This window comes from Thalia democratica, chromosome 1, assembly GCF_965202585.1.
Source record: "Thalia democratica chromosome 1, ktThaDemo2.hap1.1, whole genome shotgun sequence".
Taxonomy (NCBI): domain Eukaryota; kingdom Metazoa; phylum Chordata; class Thaliacea; order Salpida; family Salpidae; genus Thalia; species Thalia democratica.
Window position 1 is genome coordinate 109,875,508 of NC_139165.1, and position 12,929 is coordinate 109,888,436.

The following is a 12,929-nucleotide window of genomic DNA, read 5'->3' on the forward strand; positions in this document are numbered from 1 at the left end:
CGACAGGTTTTAAAGTATAGTCAGAATTTCATTTCTAAACCATAGTTGTGTTTTAAAGTTCATAAGTATTTTGTTTCGTTACTTAGTTAAATATTTTTAGTTATTCGTTTATATAAAGTCTATATTTTTAAGTATAAGTGCTATAGAATTCGCTTAAAACATCGAGAAAACTAGTAAAATAGTACAATAAAAATTATGTCTAATACTGCAACTAAATATTTAAGAAACTGTTTTATGTCTCAAATAACTGTATTAATTTTAAAAATAACAACTTTCTTTAAAAATCAGTCGACCGTAGTGCTACTTTTAAACACTTACCGAAAATAAAGTAAGTAAATATAAACATTGTGAAAACTTCGAAATTTTTTAGAAATTTGCTCGAGGTAAGCTTTATAGCTTAGAATGAATTATATTTAAAGAAAAAACTTAAGGTTAAAACAAACATATGGAAAATGAGACTTAATGAAAAATTATAAACCTACTATTTATTTAATCTTACTCTAAATGTGGTTATTCAGTTTTGTATAATTAAATGTGAAAAAACTGGCTTTTATAAGTCTTCTGGACGATAGCTTTAGGTTTTATTTAATTTTTGATTAAAAATTTGGTAGTTCGAAAAGAATATAATATTGAATAAACTTATAAAAATAAAAGAACACTGTTTCTATTTTTTAAACGGTTTAGACTGCATAATATTTGTTTCTTAAATTATGTTTAAAAATCTTTATTCAGATTTACTGGTTTATTTTTATCGTGCCCAAACAATTAAAGAAATAATTAGTTTATAAGTAAAACAGATGTTTAATAACATCTATCAACGTAATTTAAGTTAACATCACAGCCAGCATTTTAATGGTTATGTTTATATCAGTTATGGTCAGTAGTAAATTCCAACTAATGTATCAGGTTTAGTTTGTAGCTTCTAATTTAAGAAGTAAAAAGTATAAATATCCTATTCCTATTACTTAAATTGGTTATTTCAGTAATTATGTTAAAGCTATAAGTTTAAGTTAATCGACAATAGAATGAAATTCTTTTAAAGCTTAAGTTGTGGTAACTACAAGCAACTTTTTTCTTTTTTTTTTTTTAATTAAAATACTTTTCAATATATTTTAAAATTGCTAAAACAACTATGATTTTCACTTTACTAAACAAAAAAAAAATTAATATCTTTTTACTTAAAAAATATTTTATATTTTGCGAAAAGAAAAAATTGCTTGTATATATTAACAAATATGATATGACATATGTATTTTTGATATTTGTTAAATTTACATTACTTTATACTTGTAGCTGTATTTTTTTTTGTTAAGAATTAGAATTGTCCATATTCGAATAGTCGTGCACCCTTTATACAAATGGCTTGTTATACAAAACAGTAAAAAATATTTATTTGTAATTACAGACTTTTTAGAATCTTTACGCTACGTGATGCTGCACAGACTTATAATGTTCTTGTTTTTTTTGATATTATAGTATTTATTTTTTTGTAGACTAGTATTTGTAGTATTTTGAGTATTTTTTGTAGACTAACAAACTTTCAATTTCAAACCTACAATAAAGTGTAATAGTTCTGTTCAAAATTTATTAGAATATAAAACATTGTGTATACTTCTCTTTTTTATATTAAGAATTTTCTTGAGATAGTGACTTCTAATATTAAATTTTTTTTTAACATTTTTTTTGATATCTAAGATATTGCTGTGTTATTCAATGTAAAACAAAATAAATCCAATTTAAAGTTTTGTTAATATGTTTTTTGTGTTTAACTGTAGGGTAATAAGTTTGTTGTTTTTGAATTTGAACAAAATTATTTTAACATGTATTAATACTTGATAAAGCTAACAATAGTAAGAAGAATTATTTCTCCATTTAAAAATATTATAATACATTTTTAAAGATTGGAAACATAAGTACATGATAAAATAAACAAATTTTAGCTAGTTAATTTTTATATCTACTTATTTTTCGTGTATGTTGCGTTCAAAAGTATGTTACTATAGTTTATAAAAAAAATATACATTTAAGCAATTAAAATCTTATTGTATAACAAACAGAGTAAATATTTTTAAACAGACAAAGGAGTATGTCAAAGATTTATTACTTTTATTTAAATCTAATTAACATAATACTTTTTCTACTTAAAATTTATAAAACTATAACAATTATTTGTTATTTTGAAATATTTCAGTTTTAATGTTAAACGTAAAAAAAAATATATAAACATTTTAACATAAATTAATTAATATTTATCTGTCAACAGTATATATTTGATAAAGATGTGTTAAAATAGATTCAAAGAGATTTAAATAGATTTTATTAGTAATTATTTAAAGTTGTAAATTAATGTACAGAGCTAAAAGAAGGAGTAATATTATGTTTTTAATTTTTCTAACGTATTATTTATCCTATTTAAAAAAAGCGTTTATAACAGCTAGAACTTTTTTTAGTATTAGTAAATATAGAATTAAGAGTTATTTTTGTTGTTATAATGTCTTATAAACAAATAAATAATTAAGCTTTATATAAGTCTTTGAAAACATACATGATATAGCATTATGATCAAAAGTGTCTTGTCAAAACTTTGTTTCTTGATGAAATTTTTTATTATGTATTTTGTAACTTAAAAAACTATGAGTATGAATAACGATCACATTTTTAAAGTATTTATAATAAAGTAATAGTAAGTTGGTCGTAACAACATTATATAACATATACTTAATTGCGTCATTCAATATTAGAAAATAGTTTTTTATTTGCCTAAAAAGCGTAGATACGAAATTTGTAACTCCAAGTAGAAGCAGTAAAATATAATTTTGATTTTTAAGTTTTGTACTTTTTATGTCACAGTTTTATAGTTTAAAAAAAAGAACAGTATAGCCGAAGAAAACTAAAATAGTATAAAAATAAAGTTTTTTACTTTAAAGTTATAAAACATTATACTTTGTATAATATAAGTTGAATAAATCCCTTTTAATACATAACGAATAAACAAATTACAATGGGTAGTAAATATGTTTACTGTTTTTATACCTTTCAATAAAATTTATTTTAATTAAATAAGATTTTTCTTAAGTATTATACATTTGTTTGTAGAAGCTCAAAACTTTCAGCTTTTACCAGATTAAGGTTTTTTAAAGTAATCTTAAAATACCTAAAATACTTTTAAAATAAATTGAATTTAAAACAATTTCATGGAACTTTCAAATATTTTTGAAATTTAATAAAGTTAAAGGCATATATATAGTGTGTACTATAAAAGTCATTGTAATAATTTTAAAAACAACACTAAACATATTTATTAAGCTTATTTTGAAACTATTTAACGACGTAATGATAAATAAATCATTAAAATCATATAATGTATTTGCGCATAAATAATATTTGATTGTTTTGTGTCTGAGCTTATATCTAAGTTTGTACCTCTAGAAACAGTAGGATTGAAGTTATATATTTAGTTTGTTGAATTTGCCTATATACATGTTAATCAAAATAGTTTGAAAAAATATTTTTCACTTACTTTAAGGAATCAACACTTTTTGTATGTCAAAAAAAAAACTTTTTTTGTTGCCATATAGTTAACTAACGACTCATTAAATTTAATGTTTCATTTTATTAAATTTATTCAATGAGTTAAAAGTAAGAGTTAATAGTTTTATGTGATCTCACAATTTGTATTGAAAATTGAAAATGAGAAAAAGAAACATGAAGTAAATTTGAGGGAAAGATTTTAAAATTTCACTTGCATACGCGAGTCGGGGTTATTGACAGTGGAAACGCGAAACGCAGAGAGTACGCACAAAACGACGTGTTGACGATAGGATATAGCGAAGCGTATGAAGAACAATAGAGAAGGTCTTTATTGTTTTTAGTGTGGATACTTTATAGTCGAGTCTATTTTCTGTCCATGTCAACAATATTTAGTATTTAGTCAATGTGCCTACTGGACTCTTGTTGTTAGAAGTCATAGATTGTATTTTCATTTACTTCACAATGTGTTTATTAATCTTTATTTGTTTTAAAATTTCGATGATATTGTCATGTTTTTAACTAAGACTTAGAAAATATTATTGTTTGCTACAAAGATATTAAAGCTTAAGAAGTACTTTTTAAAATTAGTATTAAAATCTCACTTCTTAAGTTGGATTTCGACTTAAATTTAATTGCTTTTATTTATCACAAATTTTAGCATTTAGCTGTAAAAACATTTTTATTTTACATATATATATTATCAACTGTAAAATTTTAGATTTATTGTTCTTTTTTTGATATTTTGTTTTTAAGTTGTGTTAAAAGCTGTTTTACACAGCTGAGAATTAAGCTAAATTTGAGCATCGAAAATACTTAATGTACTTGATGTAAAATAGTGTAGTTAAAGTAAATTGTTGTTGTATTATTTTAGTGACGTAAAATTTTGTTTATGTTTTTTACAATTTTGTTTTAATCTTTTAAAAATGTTGATTAATATTGAGCTTAAAATTGGTATGATACATAAATTATAATTGCTAGAAGTTCATTTATCTTGTTGTTAGACATTTAAATTAAGTTATCAGACGAGTTAAATAAAAATGGAATATTATCTACATTACGTGTTAGATGTGTCAAAATTTAAAAATAACAATTAATTTTTGATTTGCAATGTTAGGTTTCGTTTTCGTAACTTCTTAATCAAAGTTTTTATGGATATTAAATGTAAATTTTTTTGATAGACTTTAATCTAGTAAGCTTTAAAAGATTATGGTCTTATATCTATTATCATTTTATTTATCTCTTATTTAGTTATACTTATTACTTGTTTATTTATCAATTTATGAATGTTAAAACAAATTTAATAAAATCAAAAAATTAAAAAATTACTAGCAAATACTTAAGTCACTAAAAACTTTATTTCGCATAAACTAACAGAATAAAATAACAGCTACATAGTTACTTAGGATTTTAAAGGGATTGAAGAAAATTAAAAGTAAAAAGACATTAAAAAGCTTTAACTAAATACTCTTTTATAATAAAAAATTTTAACTGAAATCTTAAAAAGTTATGTTTTTTAGTAATCTTATTGAAAATGTAAGTTATTTATAATAAACGTTTATATAAATATACTTTCAATTTAAATATTTATAAATTCAGTTTCTTAACATTTAACTAAAGTGAAAACTTATTTACTTTAACATGGTATTAAAAATGTTTAAGGTTTATATTAAACATACATTTTAAATAATAAATACTAAATAAACATAAATAAAACAAGTTAACGAAAAAAAAGTTTAACTTTAAAAAACTTCATAATGTTGTATATTAGTATAGAAAACGATCATTCGTATTATTACTTTTTATTAAAAAATTAAATTATAAATTTGCCTTTAAAAAAATGCGACAAAAAAAGAAAGTAAATTAGATGTGAAAACTTGATAAATATTAATTCTCGAATTTTATTTATTTTTTCCTTATAAGTAAGAGCTACTTAAGAATAGATTAAATAAAGGTTTAGGTTTACAATAGAGTGAAGTAGTTACACTGTTTTAATTTTACTTTTTAACGCGCTTTGGTTAATCCAGTGCCTCTATATCTACTTACTGTTAAACAAAAACTTAAAAAATTATATTTTTACTTATTAATTATTTACCTTATTAATATTTATGTTTATAACTATATAGCATAATTATAGGATGGGTAGCGGTTTTGAAAACGGGAACCATTAGTATACCCAATATAATACTGGTTGTCTATATACAAACAAATAGCTTTAGATGTTTAGTTTACTTTAGTTTTAGTGTAAATCAACCATTTGTATGTAGAACAAAACTTAGGTATTTTTTATAGTTTACTTCTATTTTTTAGAAGTTATAAATTACCAGATAAGAAACAAGCAAATTAATAAAAACTTTTTGATATTTATACAAATGTTATTCGGATAACATTTGTTGTATTTTAACTATTGCTTAAATCTAATATTATTATGGTTATAAAACCTCAGTATTAAGTTTATATAGTTCAAAAGCTACAAGTCTAACAAGACTGTACCAAAACTTTACTTAAAATACATTTTTCAATTATAATTAAATTTTAACGGTCTACATAAAACTAAATTTTACTTTTAGAAAAGCGTTTTATAATAAGTTAATTTAAAACGGTATATTATATTCATGTGTTAAACTATAAGTTAATGTCTAAACTAAGTTTCTACTTTATAAGAGGACAAAAAATTACATTAAATTTATTTAAACTTTATTAAAAATTAGTAAGCTAATAAGTCACGTCAGTGTCTAAAATAATTTAAAAGAAGCTATAAATTAAAGTGCAAGATTTATTTTAGTTTTACCCGTTAGCTCAGTTAAATATTTTGTAATTTTCTTTTTAAATTTAAGCTGTGCAATGAAACATCCGTTAGTATTGTTTTTATCTACTTGTAATTTTAAAAGCTTTAAACTGCTCATAACCAGCTTTAGTATTATTTTGTAAGATTTGTATAAACACATGAAGAGCTATGAGTCAAATGTTTGTTATGTTTTAATTCTTACATGGATCAAAAAAATAAACTTAGAAACTAACTAATTGTGTTTTTAATACTGTTTTTCAAATAAAGTTAGCTTAAAAATATGTTTTACAATCGAACAGTTAAATAGTTTCGTACTAAATAAATATAAAAAAAGAAAAGTGAAATTATTTTGTAATAAAATTATTCTATTATATTGACAACAAAGTGTAACGGAAAAAGGATAAAATGACTCAAACCATAACTTGCGCCCCTCGAAGAAATTTTCAACTCAAAAAATAAAATTTCAAAACAAGTAATATAAATATATTTCTCGTAATAAGGCTCTTATACTAATAGTTATCCTATACTAGTGCACTGATTTTTCAAATCTATTAATTTTATAGTTAAAAATAGTATTTTTCTGTTGAGTTAAAAAACTACTGTGTCTTGGTAGTGTAGACCAAAAAAAGGTTTTTCTTGAAAATTTTCCAAAGACTTTGTAAACCCAAGACTGCCGACCACCGATATTTTAGTTAATTTATATATATTTAGTTTATTTTGTTCTGATATGAAAAACCGGAAAAGAATTAGATAATTTACATTCTATATTGTTTATCTAATTTGAAAAAAAAGTCCGGATCCGGTACCGGCCGGATCCTAATTCGAAAAAAAGTCCGGATCCGGCCGTATCCTAACAGAGATCTGGCCGATTCGGATCTAGCTAGTAAAAAAGAGTATACAGAAAAGTATTTTTTCAAAAGCAAACCCTGTGTAAATTAAAAAGAGTCATTTTCGTCAGAAAATATGTTCGAAAATTAAACAATTACCGTGATTGCCTCAACAAATTTACATTTGTTTACAATTAAACTATGAAACAAACATTTCAGAAATGCAACACTTTACCTATGTTGTAAAATTGAAACTTTACTACCAAATTGTCAACCTTATAGCTAGCTGTTCTACTGATTTTTAAATTAAAGTAATTTTAGACTCAGGCTAGTTTATACCACACTAGCTACTTTTTAAACAGTGGCAACCCGGCTAATTTGAAAATTTTTGGGAATTTTTGAAAATCTAAGGCTTCCTCAGTCTAGTTTAGTTTTTTTTTTAAACATCAGGCTAGTATTAAGATTTTTAATAAACTCAGGCTAGTTTTCTTTTAGATTTTGAATGAGTTTGAGATGTTCCAGTTTTCAATATTTTGTGATTTTCTAGTTAGTTTTGTTCAAGAACTTAATTTCAAGTGATTTTAAGGCTGAAGGGGGTCCACCTTGATTTTTACAAAATGATCTTATTTTATAGATTTTAAACTTAGCTACTAGATCCTTTTTTCAGCTTAACAAAATTCAAAGTAGTTTTCGAGATACAAGGGGTCAAAGCCGGCCAGCACAATAGCTTCCTTATAGAAGGTGCAAACTAAAAAGGCGAAAAAAAACCGTTTCATTAAAAGTCTATTTCCTCCTACAATTTTTAAGCAATCTTGTTCAAACTTTCACTATTTACTCTTAACTAAATTTTAATTCATTTAAGTGTAATTATTTTTTTTTATTTTGAGAAAAAATTCCCTTTTTTTTTAAAGAGGTGTTTTTTTTTTGAATTTTAGACCTTAAATTTGAAATTTCAATTATTTGAAATTCCAACACTCAAAAGCTTTTGAATTGCATAAGGAAATATTTTTTGAAAATTTAAGGTACCTTGATTTAAAAACCTAGTAGGAAATAGATTTTTAGTGAAATGGATATTTCCGTACTTTTAGCTCGCGCCTTCAATTAGGTCCCTATGGAAGTCTCAAGCTTTGACCGCTTATATCTAAAAAACTACTATGAATTCTGTAAAGCTATTAAAGGCATCTCGTAGCTAAGATAGTATTCTATTAAATAACATCAATTTGTAAAAAAAAGCGGTTCACCCTTCTATAGCCTTAACTGTAAACATTACTTAAAATTTTCAACCTTGTGGCTTGCTGTTCTTCTGAATATTAGCTTAAAGTAATTATTTTTTTAGTCTTCCAAAAACTCATTCTAAATCAGGAAAGTTTATAATCACTCAGGTTAGTTTTTTTAAATCAAAGAGTGGCAACCCTAATATTAGCTAAAATTAGGTGATATTCTGGTTGCCAAAAATCATGGAAAGTTTATAAGTTAAGCATAAAGAATATTTTAGTGTTTTTTATTGTTCTTTTAATTTGAAGTTTTTTTCACTCTTCTTTCAATTTTAAGTATTTCTTTCGTTCTATCAATTTTAACAAAGTTTAAATGTAAATATTGTTCAGAAAATTAGCAAACATACCAGCTACTATTTTCAACTATTAACCTTAACTAGACCTTAATGACATATCACAAACTTTCTTCTTATCTAATTATTTTAGCAGCACATTAACATTTTTAGTCTAAAATTGTTTAAACTTTAATTTTTCAAAGTTTAAAAGTACATAGTTAGATATAACACATAACAGATAAACTTCACACGATTATACATAGTTAGTAGTTAGTTATATAAAATTGCATTATCGTACATAGTAGTTTTTATACTACTTACATTACAAATAACTTAGAGTATTAAGAATCCGGGTCCGGCCGGATTCTAATTTGAAAAAAGTCCGGATCAAACAGGAAATGTGCACATTTACACGAAGGGTCACTTTGCAAGAAGAAATTTATCACAAAGGCATTTATGCACAGAGTAAAAAAAAGAAAAAAAAAATACCGACCCATGGTAATGACTAGGGAGAACAATGATAAAAAAAAACAGAAAAGTATAAAAAAATAAAATTAATTATTATAATAGTAAGAAAAAAGCTAAGGGTAAGGGTTAAGGGAAACAGTGATAGTAAGAAACAAAAGTAAATAAAACTGAGTTTATAAAAAAATTTAAATAAGAATAAGTTGTTTGTCGTAAAATAAACTTATGTTTTGGTCCTTTTTCGTACTTGTTCTATTTTGACTACACTTTATTATATGTAAAAAACTTAAAAATTATTAATTATTATTTTTACACATGCTTAAAAATTTTAACTAGTCTCTTTTTGTTGAGTACTTCTAATTCTAGAAGTTAAAAATTTTCATAAGTTTGTATGTAATCAAATTTTAAAAGTTTTTGAAAATATATTCTTATTTTTAAAGAAAACATTTGTTAAACTTTAATTTTTGCATTAGCTTAAAACTGAACTGATTAATCAAAAATTTAAGAAGGAAAAAATATTTTTGTTAAAAGTCTTTTAACGTCAGTGTCAATAATACTGTCAAGTACCTCATTATAAACAGTTATACAGTGGTAACCTCTTTAATGATTTACTTCAAAGTTATTTTATATTTAAGTACTGAAACTTAAATTTGACTAACTGTCACTATTGCACTAAAATTAATTTTTGCACGAGTTGAAAAACTTATATATTTTTTTAGTTTTTATGTGTTTTTTTTTTTTTTTTTTCTGAAAGTATGAATTAACAATTGCTTAAGAAACAAAAAAAAATATATTACTAGTACGGACTACAATCTTTTGAAGGTTACTAGATTAAAGTAAGTCAAAATATTTACTATTATTTTTTAAAGAAAACTTGATTTTTTTTTATGGTAGAAAAACATCAGAATTAACTCACTCTCCCCTCTACAACGATAGAGGTCATGCAAGTGAGTTTGAGCTCATCACATGTTATTCCACCTGCCCTATCTTTAAATATACTAAGAAAAAATTTAACCATTTAATTAAAAAATAAAACTAAATCTATAAACAAAAAAAGTAAAACTTTTAACTGACCAAAATAAAAATTAAAAAAAAAACTAATCCTAACCCTTTATTGAAAAAAACCCTGGTGACACATCATTTGGCAAACTCTCACAAGGTTAAAATCTCAACACTAAAAACCACAAAGTGTAGGAAAATCCTGAAGCTCAAATCCCCAAGCAAGTGCTGCCGACGTTCTGAATAAAACAACAATAGCAACAATCCCATTATGATATCACTGCCACCAAGTGATCCCACAATTAGCCGTTGAAAATTTAAGTAGTGTAATTTAAAATCAATAGCTACAAAACAACAAACTGTAAAAGAAAATCTTATGAAATTTATTGCTAGCATTAAGTTAACACAAATCTTGATCAATATTTAAAAATTTGACAAACAATTTCTCTCTTAACAAACTTGTATTAGAAAAAGTAAAAAATCTCAACAGAAATGTTTCTTTATATATTAAAAATAAGTTAAATAACATAAAATATTTAACTTTAATTTATACAGAAATCAATGAGGAAAACAAAATATATAAATAATTTAGTTTATACACAAATGCACAAAAAAAAAAGACAATAAAACAATATACTCAGGCATGTGATTAAAGCACTCAAGTTTCACTTCTTGTAGCAAGTTAATAGAAAATTTTTATGACCGCATTTAAACTTATTTTTTTTTTTTTTTTAATTTTCTGGGACACTAGACCAAAACCTTGGACCAAATTAGACCCAAAACCTTGGACATTTAAAATTAGCTTGTAAAAACAAAGTGTATCTCTATGGCTATTGAAATGGTTAGTTCAGTGACAATCTTACTTTTTTTAAGTTAAGTTACTTTATATTTTTTCAATAATCTATTGTGATGCAATAATTTTTTTATGGTTTTTTTATCAGTATAGATAAACATCAGTGGTTGATACATACACAAAGTAACAAAAAAATCATAGAAATTGGAAACCATTAACAAAAATTAACATAGAAATGCTATACATACTTAAATATTATTCCGATTGTTTCTTTTTTTTTACTGTGACAGTACAAAATTGTAGTTGTTTCATTAAAAAGTGTTATTATTTAACAGTAACAATAACAATCATAAAGTTTTACTAAAAGCCTATCCTATGACTTTTATGTACTTTTTCGAAAAATATAGGTGAGTATTTGATTAAGTATACTTTTTGAGTAAATAAATTGAATAAATTTAAAGAAGACTCAAGCTGCAATTGAAAAAAAAAGTCAATAAAGGAAACGAAAACAAACTGTAATGCTAAAAATTGAAAGATTTTATTTTAAATAAATATTCGATATAAAACTATTTTATCAGAATTTACTCTGATCGTTTACGAATTTTCTTTTTAAAACGTAAAAAGTTGTTTGCAGATAAGTAATCAATTAAAAATAATAACATTAAGTAAAAAAAATCATTTTACAAAACTAACCATAATAACATATGTACTTAAATTTTATTTTTACTAGGAAGTAACTTAAGCGAATAAAAATATCTAATAAATTAATTAAATTGTTATTTTCAACAAAACTTAAGACTTACAAGCTTTATAAACATTTAATTTATTTTTATTTTGGTTTTAAGAAAAACATACTATAAACGTAAACAAAATAAAGGAAAACGTTATCAGTAATGTATAAAACTAAGAATATACCTTAAAACTTAAAATAAAAGTTTAAAAAAAAAATTTTTTTTGTTAATAATAAGCAGAAAAGCAAAAATCGGTCTAAAAAGGAAAAAATTAAATTAGTCATACAATAAAAAATACTTAATGTCTTTTTTCACCTTATTTAAATAAAAATTTATTTAAAATATAATTTGCACTTTTTTACTGTTTTTGTAGACGTCGTTTGTAATTTAAAAATCACTGATAAAACCTTTGGTTTTTCCTTGAACATTTTGTCAATAACCAAAATCATGCATTATTATTAACAATTTTTCGATTTCTTTCTTAATATGAACCTTAAGTATTAGAGTTTTTTTTATATATATATAAATTAATAATATTTTGTTTTATTGTTTTAATCAACAATTTCTATATCTCAAATACAAAAGAAACATATACTTAAGGTTCATACTAAGGAAGAAATCAATAAATTGTTAATTTTTAATGCTTTAACATTAAAAAAGCTTGATTTTAAAACATCACATTTTAGAAATATTGAACTAAACTTAAAGTTTTGTATTTAAGAGTTGTAAAAAAAATAAAATAACATACAAAACCATTTAACAATACTGAAAAGTTCTGATAAATTTTTATTTGTAAAAGTTTTGATAAGTTTGTAGATAAAGAAACAAGTTAAAAGATAAAAAAATAGCTGTTACTGATTAAACATCCTTGACTATTATATCTATATACATTGTTTTTTTAAGTATTCTTTAGGATAGCTAGCCTAATTTATAACTGTTAAAATGAGTTTTGAAGATTTAATTGACAAAGTTTATAAATAAACAAAAATAAAAGAAAACGATATGTATAGACTTAAAAAATTATCTAGTTTCTTGTTACACTTTTTGTTTTAAAATTCAAAAGTAATAATTTTTCTAAAGTTTATAACTACATAACTTGCGAAAACTTGTTACTGACTTTTGGCCGTTTAGCTCAATGTTGAAGCTTATCCTTAAATGACACGGTAGTGACTAGATTACCGTACTAGTCATATTTACTTTTGTAGAGTTTATACCGTTTATTATTGTTTATTTTTTTTTTATTGAACGA